Consider the following 18,786-nt stretch of genomic DNA (forward strand, 5'->3'; position numbering starts at 1 on the left):
GGAAGGGAGAAATGAGACAAAATAAAGTGTCAATGGCTGAGAGATTTCAAACAGAGTCAAGAGGTTGTCCTGGAGATTATTCTTATGCATTTTATAGATACCCCTTTTTTGTTTAAGGTGTATTAGAGAGGCTAGAGGGAAGTGCCTGAAACTGTAGAGCTGTGTTCCAGTAGCCATGTTTCTTGAAGATGATTGTATAATAATGTAGCTTTCACAATGTGACTATGTGATTGTGAAAAATTTGTGTCTGATGCTCCTTTTATCTACAATATTGACAGATGAGTAAAACATATGGATTAAAAATAAATAAATAAATAATAGGGAGAACAAATGTTAAAATAAATTGAGTAGATTGAAATACTAGTGAACAATGAAAGGTAACAATGAGTGGTAAGGGGTATAGAAAAGAAAAATAGGGGGAAAATGTAAAAATCTGTTGAGTAGACGGAAATATTAGTAATCAATGAGAGGGAAGGGTAAGGAATATGGTACGTATGAGTTTTTTCTTTTTTCTTTTTATTTTTTTTTCTGGAGTGATGCAGATGATCATGGTGATGACTATACAACTATGTGATGATATTGTGAGCCATTGATTGTACACCATGCACGGAATGTTTGTTTGTTAAGAATGTTCATGTTTTTATGTTGTTTTGGTTTGATAATAAAATAAATGAAAGAGAAAAAAGAAGCTCCGTCATGTGTCCGGAAAAGTACTAGCTGCAGCAAACACTCAGTTTCTGCCCCTTGGCTGTCTGCCTTTGTCCCTCGGAGCTCAGTGGAATGTAAATGGCAGAGATCCTTCGTACAAATGACCAGCTGCTATTTAGATGTCTGGGGTTTGCTTTTCAGACACCCATTTCTACTCACCCCGGCACTTGCAGCTGGGTGCCTAGAAGGGCATGCGGGCACCAGCACCTGTCAAGGATGTTCATAGCAGCATGTTTGAATAGCAAAAAACTGGAAGCCACCCAGTGACACAGACACACACAGACAGAATGGACTATAGCTGTCCCTATGACATGGCTGAATCTTGGAAACATAACGTTGAGTGAAAATAAGGAAATCTCTGGTGACTACAGCACCATGCCATTTTTCAAAGCTCAATAACAAGCAAAACTAAAAATAACGTGTTTTAGCATCCATACTTTTGTGATAAAATTAGATTTTAAAATAATGGCAGGATGGGCACAAACTTGAGGACGATGGTTACCTCTGGGGAAGCAGGGGATGGGAGAAGGGAGGAACACGGAGGAACGGCGGGTCCATGATTGTGCATTAAGGAAGAAAAAGAAAAACAACTAGATTTTTGACATCATCTTTGAGCAACTGAATTAAAACGCTGGAGCTGCTTTAATTTGAGAGTTCGTTGTATATGAGATGATTAATTTTTCCTCTTGTTGAGCCATTTTAAGTCAGGCTTCCTGTTGCTTGTGGCCTCAAACTCAACACGTATGAACCAAATCTATCCTTCTGCTCAAGCTTGGTCCTCTTTTGTGTGTTGTGTGCCTTGGTGAATTCCAACCCAGCTCTTGGGGGGCTGAAGTCGGGGTCACCCTAAGAGCAAAGAACCCAGCAGGCACAGAGTTAGACATGAATTTTATTGGGACTTATGAACGGAAGAAGATTTCCCCCGGTAGCCAGTTGGGAAATGAAAGTGTGGAGGAAGGAGTACAAGGGCTTACAAGGGTTTTTGCAGGGTGTGACAACAGTTTCAGCAGGGTCTCAGGACACCGGGTTGGAGTTTTGTTATCAGCAGTGATCAAGGGAGGGGAGTTTCAACGCTTTGTTTAAGATGCCATCTGTCCATCTGCCCCCCGCCCCCATCACAGTAGATATGATTACCTTTAACTTCTGTCCTGGTCACTGTAGGTGGCTACGTACAGTAACTTATTCTCAATATGGGAGAGCGGCCAGACCCTGGGGCTCCACAATGAATGACCCATTATTTGTCCAGTCCTTTGGGCCAGAAGCCCGAATCATCCTTGGTCCCTCCTTCTCACCACTCTTATCCAGTTCTTTATCAGATTCTGTATACTTTACCAATTAAGTATCTCACGTGCCCATTCCCATTTCCCCACACCCACCCAGCCATCCCTTGTCCCTCACTTGTGCCCCCACAAGTTCACTGGGCAGCCTCCCCACAGCTCCCCTAGTTCTCTCTAAACCAGTCTCATACTGTGGATGGCTGACCTTTTTGAAATGGAAGTCTGTTCGCATTACTCCCTCCCCTCTTGCTTAAGTCACTTCAGTGGCTTCTTGTTCCTCCTAGAGAAAGGTAGAATTCCTGAGGCTGGCCCCCAAATCCCTCCTGACCTCTGGAATCACACAGCCTGTGAGTTCCTCCAGGCTCTGGGCTCCCTCCCTCACACCCTAGGACCTTTTTGCGTGAATTAAATTCTCTTCTAGTTAATTCTAACTCATTCTTTAGATCTCAGTTTTTCAAGAAAGCCACGCCTGACTTTGAGATTCCCTTTGGCTAATGAACGCCTGGTCATTTTCCAGCACCCTGGTTGGAAGTGTCCTCCAGGGCCATTTTAACGAGGACAAGGGAGGGTAGCGATGTCAATCTCAAAGAACCATTATTTACTGTTCTGACCTGGCTCTTTTGGGGGAGGTGGGGGGATAGCCGAGAAATCAAGATTTAGGGGATGATTTTGATTAGTAAATTGTTAAGTAAAAATTCCTTTTTGCTTTCTGGAATGTTGGAGTGGATGGGGAAATCCCTGAGACCTCTAAATTGTAGTCCAGCTGCCTTGATACCTGGAATGACTGTAAAAAGCCCTTCTCCTGCACGTTTGTGACTGTAAGAGCTGGTCATCCTCTTGTGGAGCCAAGGCCCTCATGCTAACGGAGTCAGCCATCTAACGGAGTCGGCCATTATAACTGCTTCTTCCGTTTGGCCTACACCTTTAGTTCTGAACCCATAGCTCTGCCTCCCCTCCTTTCAACTTACGTTAACTATCCGAAATGACCTCATCTCCCCTTGCTAATATCCTTAAAAACCTTGAAGCCCCTAAACTCAGGGAGACAGATGTTGGCCCGTTAGGCTGTCTACTCTCCTGCTACACATGTAGTAATAAACGCTTTCTCTCTTTGAAACCCTGGGGTCTCAGGAATTGGTTATTGAGCGCGTCGGGCAGAAGAATCCACAGCCTTTGTCCAGTAACAGGGGTGGGGAGCGGCTACCTGGAATGGTAGCTCTGGACCTGCCTGGCTTTAGCATCACCACCTCCAGGACAACTTAAAAAAACTATCCCCAGGTCTACCCTAGAGCTGGTCCAGCCATCAAAGGCAGAGGGACTTCTTTACATTCTGGGAGGATCTGTGATCCAGGTCCGAGAAGGTGATGCCTGAGCTGAATATTGAGGATGCACAAAAGTGACAGTCAGAGGAGATGATGAATCAGGAACTGACCCGAAGCTGAGAAGGACAGGAAGACTTTTCAGTGACCAAATCAAGTGTGAGTCAGAAGAGGTGGCATTCCCTCAAGAGTGAACATTCTGCAAGAGGGCTCCACACCATCTCAGACAGTTACAGGCATGAATCAAGGGAACCATTTTCAACTTTGCCAATGTCAGGAGTAATTGTCTAAGACTTGGAAATGAGCAAAAGAGAATACTGGGTGTCCTTTCTGTGGGATGCTAGTGTTGTCAGCAGACTCTTGGCATTACCTGATTCTATAGGGGTGTGTACCTTTGATTATCTTTCCAGGGAGAGACTATTTTACAACTCCTTAGGGATAGAAATTAAGATGTAGAAAACTTATAGTAATGCAAATTTACTTATCTACAACAATGCAAATGATTTTTCCTAGTAGAGATACAATTTGTTTCTGCCTTCCAGGAAAGGTAACCCCAAACAACACATTTTATTGACCTGTAGGCTAGTAATCAGCTTTGTATTTATTAGCAACTTCATTTCAGCATTTCGGATACATACTTCTGATCTTCAAATTCTTCCTTGAACTAGATTTAACATCTTATGGTTCCTTCAGCTATTAAAGGGCTGAATCCAATTTTGCACCTGAGTCGTGACTTGACATTTTTGAAAGCTACAATTTACACAGAAATAAAATGCCTTTTGCCTTACTTTAACTGAACAACATTTTATCTTAACTTTTATTTATTCATCTGGAAAATATTTCTGACCCAGAAGAAACTCAACCGGAAATAGGCAACTTTTGGAAGCAGCTTTTGGAGTTCCATGAGTCACAGAGAAAAGCGTTTTTTAATCTCTGCTCTCAGAGCCTGGTCCAGTTCCTGGGCAGAGTGATGTTCTGAGAGCTAGTGAGTGAAGGGGGGATGACGGGCACGCATTCTCATAACTCTAGAACTGTATTGAGCAGATGTATCCTTATTTGATACGTGGGGAAACCGAGGCACAGAGACGCCAAGTGGCTTGCCTACCACCTTACTGCTAATTAGCCACCAAGTTGGGCCTGAAGCCCACATTCCCAGTTCTATCTAACTTGCAGGAGAGCAGATATTTTACAAGGATGTTCATTAAACCAACAGATGAGATGACAGCACTTTCATTATCTGTGTCAGCTTCCTGGTTTATACTTTCTCCTGTGGCCTCACTGACTGTTGTGGTGTTCAGGTAAAAGCTGAGGTTTGTTCCCTATGAGGAATAGGTTTTCCCCTTTGGCCAGTGCGGACGTGGACCCTGGCATACCCTGGGCTTGGTCCTTCCTGCTCAGCCAGTGTCCCTCCAGCTGGCTGGACGGCTGGTCCCAGCCCTCTGCTCTGCCCTGCTCACTTTCTCCACCCTATCTGTTCCTCCCGCAAGGCAGACAGGCAGTGTCCACCCTTCAGTAGCACCAGCCTTAGTTTGGGGCAGCAGGAACCTCTGCTCTAGGCCTTGTGATTTCAGGACTCTGCTTTGGCCCTTCTCCAGCTGCTTCCCTTTCCAAGGGACAAGAAGTCTGGGGGATCAAGGGGTCCTGTACTCACAGCCTATCTGCCTTCTCCCTTCTACCCTACAATTTGAGGACCTGGGACTTAAATTTCTTGCCCAAATGGCGCCCCTCGCCTGTAGGGCCTGTGTGGGTCTGCCCTCCTGGGAGAGCACCCATCGGCCCGTGGCTGGTATGGACAGAACTTGGACATGCCGGCTGAGATGTCAGGACCTGTGCACTCCAGAGGCTTCTCAGTTCAGGGTGCAGCAGGGCTTGGGGAGAGGAGGGACCGGTTGCAGGGCTGGGCGCAGAAGAACCCTGAGGAGTCTGAGAATTCTAAATTTAAATCTGGCCTTCCAGGATATTACGGAAGTATATTTGTCAGAATAGGAGGAGAGTGCACATTTTCTTTAACAGCTTGTGTACCTTGATTTTTTACTTTTACTATTTAGGCCTATGGTACATGGGCCTCCAAGTTTACTCTTGTCCTGGGCTTTGCAACTGTGAAGAGAAGGTCTGCCCAACATTTTTCCTCCTTTTATACCTACTTCAATGGCTTCCTAATTTTCACTTCCTACCTCGTAGTGACTTTAAAAAAAAAAAAAAAGGAAAGAAAAACCCTACAACCATGTAAATAAATTGTACTCTATCTGTATGGGAGAATACCTGGTAGATTCTAAAAAAGAATGAGGTAGCTCGATTTGGGCTAATGAAGGGCAGAGGCCAAGAGAGATTGTCCAAGAAATAGGAGCAAAGCGCAGGGCAGTGTATATGGTTTACCAACACCTGCCATCCCCTCACTCCCTTCACTCCCTAGACATCCCCAGATCCCCTGCCATTTCTCCAACATGCCAAGCACATTCTCAGTTTAGGCTTTTGTACCTGCTGCTCTCTCCCCATGGACACTATTGCAGTAGATGTCCTCCCTTCACTGAAATATCACCTCTTCCAGGAAGCCTTCCCTGACTACAGCCCACCCCCCACCATGCCCCTTATTGTCTTTTATTTTTCTCCATCACACTTGTCTCCACCTGACATATCCATCTAGTTGTTGTGTATATTGTCTGTTATGTCTCTACCGGAATATAAGCTGGAAACTGCATTGTTCACTGCCATATCCCTAACACCTAGGGCAGAGCTTGGCATACAGCAGACCCTCAATAAATACTTGTTAAATACACAAATATGTGTGGAAAAAGAACATGCATATGTGTGTATATGTCTGATTGGAATACTGCTAAAAAGATTCGTGAGAAATAGCAAATTGATTTCCTGGAAAGAAGTAAAACAATGCTTTGTTTTCACTATTTCCTCTTTTGGGCTACCTGACTTTGTTATCGTATGCATATAGTGTTAATTTTAAAACTGATTTTTTTTTTAAGTCCCATAAACCCACCAACAAACAGGCCCCACCAGGACCCGGGCCTCCCCATGACCCCCCACAGCCTGGGAATCAGGAAAGCCCAAGGAGGTAGCACAGGGGGCCACAAAGGGTCCAAGATGAGCGGATGCCTGCCTGCAACAGGCAACAGAGAAGACATGGGGGCTGATGTGTTTTCAGGAGTGGCATCAAGCAGGCAGCACTGGGATGGTGAAGAGCCCAGCCCTGGAGAAGGCTGGTGTCCAAACCCCAGACCTCCCACTTACTAGCTGTGTGAGCTTTGGGCAAGTAACCTTACCTGTTTCATGCCTCGGTTCCCTTACCTGTGAAATGGGCATAGTTTGACTCCCTAGCTCATAGGGTTGCTTCATGAGGTTTAAGTGAGATAATGCCCAGAAAGCGATTCCAAGGGGTCTGTCTGGTGCACAGGTGAATGCTCAACGAGTAACTGATGGTTAAGCCACACGCTGGGTGCTTTGTGCTACCAGGCCCAGGCCTCACGGGCTGGCAGCTGAGCCCTCCACCTTCTGCTGGCCTTTTGGGGTCCTTTATGACAGCATGTCCCAGATTCTGTAGGTTCTGCAGCAGCAAGGGAGTCCCCAGGAGCATTCCTGGGAAGGAGGGGAGAAGTCAACGAGGTTGTTCCTGCTGAGGTTTTTAGAGGCTCAAAAAAATGAGCGATACGTTTGTTTGGATATTGTACACATTGCCAAAGTGAAACAAAGTGGCATGGGATCAGGTTGGCACCCGTAGAAAGAACACAGGCACAGGTTCTCTCTCTTAAGTGGACTTTTGACAGTGGGTTTCTGGTCCTTTCTGAAAGGGTCAACATTCGCACGCATCGGAATCCTCAGGAGAACGTATTAAAATGCAGATTCCAGAACCCATCTCCAGATTCAATATTTGGGGCCTGTGAGCCTTCATATTTAACAAGCCCTCAGGTGCTTCTGACACAAGTGGTCCTGAGGCCACACTTGAGAAATTGATTTAAAATATAAACATTGCCTCTTAAATGGACGCGCACAACGTGAAGCTTTCTTCAGCCAAGCGCCCATAGCAATGATCTCTTGCCCGAGAAAATCCAGTGACGTTGTGCCTACTAGGACCCTCCTCGCTTTGCTATTTATTTTTTCACCGGCCCACTTGTCTCCAGGCTCCCCCTTGCAGCTTCCTCTGGTTGGATGTCTGTCCTGCAGCAGACTCTGTGGCACTTTGGCCTGCAGGTCCCCTGAGGCTTCCCCAGTGTGTTGGGGGACAGGAACTGCCCCCTCACTACCCACTACCTTTTCAGGACGTGGGGCCCAGGGATTCTCTTTGAACCGAGTATCCTGAGCCCTCAAGAAACAAGCAGGCAAGGGGTGCCAGGGTGCTAGAAAAAAAGGCATACCTGAAAGAGAATAAACGCTCACCTGATTGTGGAGAAGAAAAGAATTTATTCACAATCTTGCAAGAATGGGCACTCAACCAAAATATGGCTGGTGCACCGAGCAACTGAAAGCAGTAGTATTCATTCTCTGAGCCTAGCACACAGGTCCCTCCCCTATTTCTCCACTGATTGGATACTCCAGAGGTTACAGCCTATCTAGATAGTCTAATTAATTTAAATTTCCCGCCGAAGGTTCCCACTTTTGATTATGCTTTACATTTCAGTGACCCTGGTCATTAACTTATTTAACTTGTTTCTATCTATCTAAGGATTTGGTGCCAACTTTAGGCTTGCATGAGAGGCTGTCCGCTTTCCCTGCCCTGTGCCATCTCGTGTGAACGCTAAACTTAATTTTATTCTTACAAAGGGTATTTCAGTGGTAGAATTCTCACCTGCTATGCAGGAGACCTGAATTCGATTCCTGGCCCATATCCTTCCCCCAAACAACAAGCAAACAAAAACCCAAACATTTCTGTTGTCTTTTTATTTCTTTTTCTAAATAGATGCAAATGTTCTAAGAAATGATGAATATGCAACTATGTGATGATATTAAGAATTACTGATTGTACATGTAGAATGGAATGATATCTTAATGTTTTGTTTGTTAATTTTTTTAATTAACAAAAAAAGTTAAAAAAAAAAACCAAACAAACAAAAAATTCAACAAATGGTGCTGCAATAACAGGATACTCACATGGAAAAAGAATGAAATGTGACCCCCACCATACAGCATACAAAAACAAAAACAAAAAAACAAGCAGATGAGAACATTTAGTGGGCCTGGGAGCAGGGAGGCTTAACATCCCTTGGCCTGCTGTAGTTATTCAAGATAAAATGTGAAGAGTTACTTCCAGAAAACCTCTTTTGTTGCTCAGATATGGCCTCTCTCTAAGCCCGACTCTGCAAGGTAAATCATTACCTTCCCCTCTATGTGGATATGATGACGAGGGGGCAAAGTCTCCCTGGGAACACAGGGTATGACTCCTGGGGATGAGCCTGGCCCTGGCACTGGGGAATTGACAATGCCTTCCTGACCAGGAAAGGGAAAAGATGTGTAATGAAATAGGGTATCAGTGGCTAAGAGAGCTCAAATAGAGTCGAGTAGCTATTCTGGAGGCTGCTCTTATGAAAGCTTCAGCTAGATATTGCTAATTGCCATGGTTTGCCAAACCCCAACCAACACACACCATTCCTGTTAAGCCTAAAGAACACCTAAGAGCTCTATCTGAGATTCTATAAAAGTTCTACGCACTAAGGTTACTTTTCAGAAACCTACAACCTCCAGATGGTTCCTATGAAACCTAGAGCAGCCAGCCTCTCCAAGAACATCAACTAGTTCCATCCCACTATCCCATGTTGTCAACACTCCTTTCCAACATTAAAATGTTAGAATGGGCATAGCCCAAATACCCATAAAGATTGGGGGAAGGATCAAAGGAGAAAGAGGAGTTATAACAGAGAAAACAGGATTTAATAAATGAGTATGACTGCTGAATCATTTACCTTGATACTTCTTTTAGCTTCCAGTGTCTTGGAGCAGCTAGAAGGAAAAACCTGAAATTGTGCAACTGTAACCCATACCAGACTCTGAAATCTGTTCTATAACTACTTGCTACAATGTACTTTTTAATTTATTGGTTTTTTGTATATATGTTATATTTCACAATAAAAAATGTTAAAGAAATAAGATAAGCAATGGATCTAGAAGCAACGAGCACACTTAGGGCTTCTAAGCATGGTTAGAGCACACTTTGGTTTCGAATCTCATTCTCCAATAAAAGGAACCAGGGCTTTTTGGCATAATGGCCGATTCTGTGACTGGGACAGGAAATACACAAGCTGAGCCTGATGCATCTTGTAGTGCCAGAAAGTAAGGAAGTGCTAAAAGCAAACAAACAATAAAACACCCCACATTGATGGCAGCATATCAAAGGGGCACAGGAACCAACTGAAATAGCCCCATAGGCCAAATCTAGAACAATTAAAGCAATAGAATAGATCAAATAATGTTGGATTATAACTCAAAGTGTAAATACATACCCATGAGTCCATATTGATATAAATGAATGATGAATAAATTAATAGAGGAGAAGAGATGAATCATTTGTGCAGAAGAATTCCAAATAAATTATGTAGATACTCCACTTTAAAGGAGGGGAAGCTTAATTTTCCACTTCTTGAGTGTGAGCTGTGCATAGTAACTTTCTTTTAAAAAGTACTATGGAAAAAGTGGAAAACAGTAACTTTAGAGAGGAGAAACCTGACAAACACTACTTCAGCCAGGTGATCAAGGCCAAGATCAGCGTCATAAATTGTACTGATGGTATGCAGCTTTGATATGATGTGATGAAATGGCACTTGGCCTCTGCGGTTTTCCTCCCAAACCCATAACCCAATCTAATCATGAAAAAAAAATCAGACAAATTCAAGTAGTTTTATTCCACAACAAAATTGATCAAGACCCCTCAAAATTGTCACAGTCATCAAAAAACAAGGAAAGCTGAGAACTGTACAGCAAAGAGGAGCCTAAGGAGACGTGACAACTAAATGAACTGAGGTGTCCCAGATGGGATCCTGGCACAGAAAAAGACCATTCTGTAAAAAACAAGGAAATCTGAACAAATTATGGACTTTGATGAGTTATAACCTACAAATATTGGTTGATTAATTGTAAAATAGAGCACGAGTGAAAAATGTTAATAATAAGAGAACTATCTGTACTATCTGTCCCTTTTTTCTGTAAATCTAAAACTGTTCTAAACATAAAGTCAATTAATTAAGAGAAGGAGGCAAGCTGGGGGTGGGGGAAAGCAATGGGGAACTCCAGTTGTGCCAGGACTCCTAGGATTAAAAAATAAGGAGGATGAGGGATGAGTATTCCCTCTGTCTCATCCTTATCTGCTTGACAGGAGACTAAGGTTTATCAAAAAATGTCCAGGACTGCCTATATCTCCACTGCTCCAAACCAACCTGGAGAGATGCATTTTGGGAAGCTGAGGTGAGCATCCCCAGGTCCCTCACCTGATAAGGTCGCCAGAGGATGCTGGCCAGGGTGACCCTGGACCACTAAACACCCAGAGACTCCCAGACTGTCTGGTCAGTTTATACCAACTTGTCCACACTGTCTGCTCCCTACCTACAATTGTTTTTATTTTTAAAAACAGTTTTATTCACCCACCGTACAATCCATCCTAAGTGTACAACCAATGGCTACCGGTGTAATATGCATTTGCCATCACAATCTCTATAAGAACATTTCCATTTCCCCTGCTAAGAAAGAGGAAGAGGAAAGAAACAAAAAGGGGGAAAAAGGGGAAACAACACCAACAAGAAGAATCCCATATCCCTCCCTTTTTTTCCCCTCTTATTGACATTTAGCATTGGTATATTGCCTTTGTTACAATTAATGAAAGAATACTCCAGTATTACTGTTAACCACAGACCCTAGTTTGCATTAATTGTTTTCTGTACATACCATCCAGTTTTTAACACCTTGCAGCGGTGACATTCACTTGCTCTCCCTCATATAAAAACTTTTCTATATTTGTACATTTAATCACCATCATTGCCTACTCTAGGTTTTGCTAAATTATGCAATCCCAGTTTTTATCCTCTATCTTTCCTTCTGGTGTCATACATGCCCCTAGTCTTCCATGTTCACTATACTCACATTCATCTTTGTTCATTATACTTACAATATTGTGCTACAATCACACAGTATTGTGCTATCCATTTCTGAATCTTTACAATCAATCTTGCTGAACATTCTGTATTCCTTCAGCATCAACTGCCTAATCTCTACCCTCTACCTCCTGATAACCCATGTTCTCACCTTTAACTCTCAGAGTTTGCTCATTATACTTAATTCATATTACATACAGTGATTGTCCTTTTGTTTCTGGCTTATTTTGCTCAACATAATGACCTCAAGGTTCATCCAGGTCATGACTTTATTCTGTTTTACAGCTGTGTAATATTCCATTGTATGTATACATCACAGTTTGTTTATCTACTCATCCACTGATGGACGTTTGAACTGTTTCCATCTTTTGGTAATCGTGAATAATGCTGTAATAAACATCAATGTGCAGATGTTCATTCACATTCTTGTTTTCAATACTTCCGAGTGTGTACTTAGAAATGGAATTGCTAGTTCATATGGCAATTCTATACTTAGCTTCCTGAGGAACTGCCAAACTGCCTTCCAGAATGGCTACACCATTTTACATCCCCCCCAATGACTAAGTGTGCCTCTTTCTCCACACCCTCTCCAGCACTTGCGGTCTTCTGTTTTTTGATAATAGCCATTCTAGTAGGTTTGAGTTGATATCGCATCGTGGTTCTGATTTGTATTTCCCTAATAGCCAGTGAAGCCGAGTGCCTTTTCATATGCTTTTGAGCCATTTGTATTTCCTCTTTGGAAAAGTGTCTATCCACGTCTTTTGCCCATTTTTTAATTGAGTTGTTTGTCTTTTTGTTGTTGAGTTGTAGGATCTCTTTATATATTCTGGATATAAAACCCTTATCTGATACGTGGTTTCCAAATATTGTCTTCCATTGCATAGGCTGCCTTACTTTCCTGACAAAGTCCTTTGATACAAAAAAGTATTCAAATTTGAGGAGATCCCATTTATCTATTACTCTTTTCATTGCTCACGCTTTGGGTATAAGGTCTAAGAAACCACCTCCTACCACAAGATCTTTAAGATATTTCCCTACATTTTCTTCTAAAAGTTTTATGGTCTTAGTTCTAATATTTAGTCTTTGATCCATTTTGAGTTTCTTTTTGTATAAGGCATGAGATAAGGGTCCTCTTTCATTCTTTTGGATATGGATATCCAATTCTCCAAGCATCATTTGTCCTACCTCCAATCTTTTGAAAAGGAAAGTCTGAGCCCAACTCTTTTAGGATAGGAAAGGGCCTCCTTACATCTCTTTGCATCACTCCTACTCCACCCTGGTTTGCTCCCACAGAGCAGAAACTGAGGCTGTCAACATGTCCCTGGGATGTTCTTACTTCAAGACTCCTAAGTGGGTGACTCTCACCATGCTGCTTGCAGTATCACTGTGCTGGGTACATATGGGAGCTTGAAGCTGGGTTAACATGGGAATCCAGCTCCTCAAAAGCAATTTTTATAGTTTGTAAAGGCCCATCTGCTTGTTTTTATTGTCCATTCAGTAAGCCAGGCTCCTCGGGGACAAAGGACTGTTCTTTCTTCTTTGTAATCCTAGAGCCTGGTGGGTGACTGGTCCATAGAGGAGGCTCAACAAATGTTGCTGAACCAATAAATGGGCAATTACAGGCAGAGCTTCTCATCAGCATGGGGCACCCAGCAGCCTCCTCCTGACATGAAAGCATTCCAGCCCTAAAAAAGACACTCAAGGTGCCAGTTAGTAGCAGTGAGAACACATAATGTGGGTTTCCATTTGACTTTTTGAAACACGAAAAACAGGATGCTGGTTGTCCTCTTTTATTGGCCCACTGTATGTGCGTGAGGGGTCACAGGAAACACACAGAAGGTGATGTGGTTTACTGGAACAAAAGGACACCAGCTGCCTCGAAGTAAGGAGAGCAGAGTTTGAGTTTTAGTTCTACTGATTTCTATCACTGAGTCTTTGGGCTCATAAATAAGCACATCCATAACTTAAGGACATGAATATCTATGTCACAAAGTACTGAAATCAGTGGTATTGATGGTCCTTAAATTATGAAGTCTTCCACTTTGGCTGTTAGGAACAGGTATTATTTACAGCCCTGTGTCAGCAATGGGCACTGTTCCCTCTCATCTTTTTGGGTGGTTCACTCCCCAACCTTGAGTAGAACTCAACTGAAGTTACTCAGTTGAATACTGGAGGGCACCTCTCTGCAGATCTCGATTTTTCTCTCTGGGCAGCTCTCTCCTCTCTAGTACTCTACCCTGCAAACTCTACTTGGTTTGACTTCTCTGGCTTCCCAGCGCAGTTTCTTCAATTCCAGGAGACAGCTAGACTCTGCCTGATTTCTGCTTCCCTGCACCGTGGCCTGGAAACTCTGCAGGCAGTGAACTGGGGCGGTGAAGAGCTTCCATTCGCCTTCCTTACTTGATGTCCAGTGTCTCGAGAGCTGTTGTTTCCTATACTTCGTCTGGCATGTTAGTTGTTTCAGGCCTGGAGTTAATCCAGTCCGCCGATACTCCATCTTGAACGAAGCAGAAGTCTTTGGGCAAATATATTCGCATTTGTTTGTGTAATGAGGTTGTTGGACAAATTCAACTTGATGCGGTACCAACTAGGAAACGACCTTGCTTTTCCCCACTGCCTTTCAAAACATTCCACTGGGGGTCCCTTCCATCTTTGTAAGGATATGCCAGGCAGATCATGCAGCTTTGGGGCCACTTTAAATTATAAGAACACACCCCATTTTAGAACTTAGAACTCCCTCTGATCAGAGGGACTTATTCTTTCAAGACTCCCTGCCTTGGAAACTACCCTGTCCTCTTGCTCTGCATTCTTAAAAGTCAACACTTCTTTGAGTTCTCTAGCAAAATATACTCACACAGAAGTTTCAGAGAGAAATGTAAACTTTACTGATGATTCTGTCCACTCTAAGTCAAATTCCAGTTCTCTGTTGCAGTAGTTTCCAAGGGCCGCAAATTACCACGAACTCAAGGACTTAAAACAACAGAAATGTCTTCACTCATGGTTCTGGAAGTCAGAAGTTTGAAATCCAGGTGTCGGCAGGCCACACTCCCTCTGAAGGCTCTCAAGGAGATTCCCTCCTCTCCTCTTCCAAATTCTGGTGGCCCCAAGTGTTCCTTGGCCTGTGTCTGCATCACTCCAATCTCTGCCTCGGTCTTCACCTGCCCTTCTCCTCTTCTTAGTGTCATTTTCTTGATTTCCTTTAGTTCTTTGTTCGTATTTTCCCTTAGCTCTTTGAGCCTACTGAGGACCATTTTTTAAAGTCTTAGTCTCTCCCAGGTCTGACCCTCCTCACTGATGTTTTCTAATGCTTTAATTTTCTCCTGTGTCTGGACCATCACTTCCTGGTTTTATGTTTTTCTTAATTTGTTGTTGAAACCTGGACATTTTGACATTTTAATGTTATTGGTGGAATTTGGACTCTGAAGCTGCAGTTCCTTAAGAATGTTTTCAGCCAGTTTTATGACAGAGCTTTCCTTAAATGCCAGCAGCTAGAAAAATAGAAGGAAAAAAAGAAAACACCTTTCTTAGTCTGAGTTGGATGACCTGTGCAAGAGCTCTCCTTCAGGGTTTATCCATACAATGGGTTTAGAGAACAGCTCAAGGCTAACAGGTAGGAGCTTCCCAGATCCTTTCTATCCATCTGTCTTGTCTAAGGCCTATGCTTATGGCCTTAGGGATTCCTGTTTTTAGAGACACAAATATCCCCTCTTCCAGAGAACTGCACTGTTGGTCCCACAGCCGGCAGTCCCTTGCCCCAGGCAGCCACTTGACTGCTCTCCCTTCGGTTCCCTAGGAGTGCGCTGCTGCTAGGCTGCCTGCTACACCAGGGCAAGTTCTAGGACAGGCAGGCCCTCCGGCCACCACCAGATATACTGGGCCAGTGTGTGCATGAGGGTTACTCTGTTCCTTCTAGACCCAGGACCAGGGATTGGTTCTGGGAGCAGGTTGCCTGGCACCAAGCTGGGGACAGGTAGAAGAGGGCCAGGCATGGTGCCTGGAGATCCTACTGCTTTTAAGTAGACCTTTTTCCTGATTTGGTACTTGCCCTGTTACTGCACTCCTTTCACTTTTCTCTGGAGCTTTGAGTAAGATGTTTCTGCCAGTTCTTGCTGGTTGTTCAAATCATCTTTGCGGGACAAAACCCTGAACGGTATCCCATCACCCATCTTAGTTGGCTCTAGGCCTGTTGAAAATTCTAATATTGAACAAAACAAAAGGTTCTAGGAGATTAGCTTTTCATGGACAAAGAGGAGGTGCTACAGGAAGGTAACTTCAGGTCAGTGTATAAACTTTTTTTAGGTGATCAACTGTCCAAATAGAGGTTGGATCTCGGCATAGAAGATGCTTGCGCTGTCACCTGGCCGTGCACGCTGTGACGTGAGGAACTCCTGGAGGGGTAGTCATGGGTGGCCAGGGGGACTGGAGAGCCTGTAGACTCCCCTTCAATCTTGACTTTGTAGGGTTGATAAGGTGATGACAGTGATGTCTGTGACACTAACTGCTGCTGCCGAGTGTCTTACAGGGAGCCAGGCATTGGGCCAGGGGCTTTTTCTCACAACGGGACCACTGTCATCTCCATTTTGCACAACCACATTTTGCAAGTGACTATATACATTCAATGAGTTTTAATTAATTAAAATTAAAAATTCATTTTCTCGATTGCACTAGCAATGTGTGCCCGGTTGACAGCACAAATCCAGCACATTTCCATCCTGCAGAAAGCTTCTTGGACAATGCTGGCTTAGAGAGATACGTCACCCTTCCCAGGTCACAGGTCCAAGGAAGACCCAAACCCCAAAAGGAAGTCTGCCCAGGACAACCACATCGCATTGGTGCAGAAGGCTAGAAACCAGGACTCCTAGAGTTAGCTGTCACCCACCTACTGATTTCCAGGGTTATCTCAGGAAATGATTTTTCTTAAGAGTTTTTTGGTCTAATCTTCCCTAGCAGGACGCCCCCCCCCCCATTCCCATCTCCCCCACACGCACCCCACCTGGTGCACTGCCAGTCTCAGAGGCTCAGTGTGGGTAAATGGGGACCATCCGCAGATGTTTCTGAAATGGTGGGGCCAAGACACCCGGCGGATAAAAGCCTTAGCTTTTTGCAGCTGCTTCCTTCAGTGACTGTAGCAAGTGGCCTCGGTTTGCCGCCGCCCCCACAGCCCCAATCAGTGGAGCATTCATTCATTCAACAAATATTTGTTGAGCTCCAGTTAGTGCCAGTTACTTATTCTAGGCCCCAGAACCCATCCTGGCCCTCCTTTTGCCCCCTAGGGTTGTGAGGAATGGGTCATTTTTATAAACGCAGGTTTTGGGTGTGTGTATGTGGACTAAAACTGCTTAAAGATAGAGATGTGTGTTATGCAGTAAAAGAAGTGGCCGTTGAGACCCGTTCCGTGAGCGAGGACAGCCATCCGGAGGGGCCCTGGCGGGTATCCCAGTGACCTCGGGCCGAGTTCTCCCGGTTGCAGCGACAGGTCCCAGGTCGGAGAGGGGCGGGCCGGGCCGGGCCGGGGCGGCGCCGGGGTACTCGCGGCCACCGCCAGAGGGCAGCCAGGGAGCGCGCCGGGCCGGACAGGACCGAGCCCCCAGGTAAGTCTGGCTAAAGTGGGGCCGCCCCCCTTTGGGGACCCGGTCTTTGAGGGCCGGGAAGTGCGTTTGGCTCCGTGGCGGGGGCCGGAGGGAGCGCGCAGGGCGGCCCCGGAGGGCGAGTGGAAGCGGGAGCTCTATGAGTTCGGGGCCGGGACGAGTCCCGGGGCCGGCGGGGCGCGGGCAGGGCCTGGCGCGGGCCTCCCCTCCCCGGCCGCGCCCGCCGCTGCCTTCGCCCGGAGCCTGGGGCTGGACCTGACCTGGCTGGGGCAGCGCCGCCGGGCCCGGCCCCCCGGAACAGTTTGCACTCGGTTCCTCGCCAGCAGCCTGGCCGGGACGCTCCGGAGAGCCCGGCGTGCGCCCGAGCTCGGGGGCCCCGGGGGCTGCCGTGGGGGCGGCGGTGGGGGAGGGGCGGCGAGAGGGCGCGCGCGGGCGGCTGCGGACGGCAGGCGGCGCTGGGGTGAGCGCTCCCGCCCAGCGAGGCCACAAGTGCGGTGTTTACCCGGCGCCTGCCCCGGCGCGCACGTGCGGGCGGGAGGGGCCTCGGGGCCGCGCTGCTGCCGGCGCCCGCGCGGGGGCCGGGGGTGAGAGGCGGGCGCCGCTGGCCCTCTGTACTTGGCCTTGCCTTTGGTGGGGATCCAACAGTCCTGAAGATCGGAGTGGGGGGTGCTGTGTTGGCCCGGGGCCCTGATATTTGGGTTTTAGCCCATGGTTAGGTGGTTAAGAGTGGGATTCCCACGGCACGTTGACGCCCAGAAGTGTGGGAGTGCGGAAATGGGGGTATTTAGGACTCGGGACAGGATTTCCCCGGCGCCCTGCCCATCTCTTTTGGCCTTTAGTATCCTGCTCCGGGTTTGGTTTTTTTTCCCCATTCTCCCGAGCCGACTCCCACCAGGGAGGCCCACCTCTGGCTGTCCCAGGCAGAAGGCTTTGGGGAAGTGCCCGCTGCCCGTGGTGCCCATGAAGCCCCTGGCAGGGCCACTGGCAGAGCCAGGGCTGCAGTGGGCCCTCTGCTGCTCCCTGCCCCACACCTCTGAGACGCCTGGCTCCCAGCCCTCCACCCCCTGCCTCTGTCACCCACTTGACTTTCCATCTCTGGTAGGAAGAAAACATGGATCTGAGCCATCAGCTTCGTTTCCTCTTTTCTCTACTGTCACATTTTCCCAATAAGTGCCCTGCACCTGCTACCTCCCTTTCTGCTCCCACCTCCTTCCTTCATCCTCTGCAGCCTGGCCACCGGCCCCACCGCTGTGCTGAAACTGCCTTCTGGAAAGTCATCTTTTCCAACGCTGCTCTTTTGTCGGCCCCTCTTGGTTCTGCCTGACCAATGGTCCCTCACCCGACTGGGGTCCTCCTTGCAGCCTCTGCCTCTGCTGTGATTTCTGGGGCACACCTCTCTCCTAGCTTTGTTCTTATTTCTCCCCCTTTTCTGACCTCCTGCCCTCTTTACTGGGATGGTTTGTGAGGCCCAGTATTTAGCTTGGAGTGCTTGCTTCAGGAGTCCTCAGGGCCTTTCTCCTCTGGTTCCTAACCCTGGCCCTGTCTCTCTCCCTCCTTGGATGCCCCAGTGTTCACCCCAAATGAAGCATGTCCAAGGCTGGATGCCGCCTTCTCTAGACAGCTGCCCTTGCTTTCCTTTCCAACAGTGGCTTCCCTTGTTCTCAGTACATCATACTTTTCTCCGAAGTGTCTTTTGTGCCTCTCCCTTCCCCTTTGTGATGAGCCTTCTCCAAGCCTTGATCTTCTTAGGTCAGAGTACAGAGGCCTCTTTAATCCCCGCAGTCCATCTGGCACCTGGCATGTCACCTCCAGT

At 46.2% G+C, this 18,786-nt stretch overlaps 1 protein-coding gene across 5 annotated transcripts in view; it reads left to right on the forward strand.

The window, feature by feature from the left end:
• Positions 1-16,895: 16,895 nt before the first annotated feature.
• Positions 16,896-18,786, forward strand: part of RPH3AL (rabphilin 3A like (without C2 domains)) — a 144,448-nt gene continuing 142,557 nt past the window's right edge. For all 5 annotated transcript variants that reach the window (XM_077165459.1, XM_077165455.1, XM_077165460.1 and 2 more), the window contains exon 1: positions 16,896-16,976. The gene's annotated coding sequence lies outside the window, so the exon portion shown is untranslated. The remainder of the gene's footprint in view (positions 16,977-18,786) is intronic.

This window comes from Tamandua tetradactyla, chromosome 6, assembly GCF_023851605.1.
Source record: "Tamandua tetradactyla isolate mTamTet1 chromosome 6, mTamTet1.pri, whole genome shotgun sequence".
In the NCBI taxonomy this organism is placed as follows: domain Eukaryota; kingdom Metazoa; phylum Chordata; class Mammalia; order Pilosa; family Myrmecophagidae; genus Tamandua; species Tamandua tetradactyla.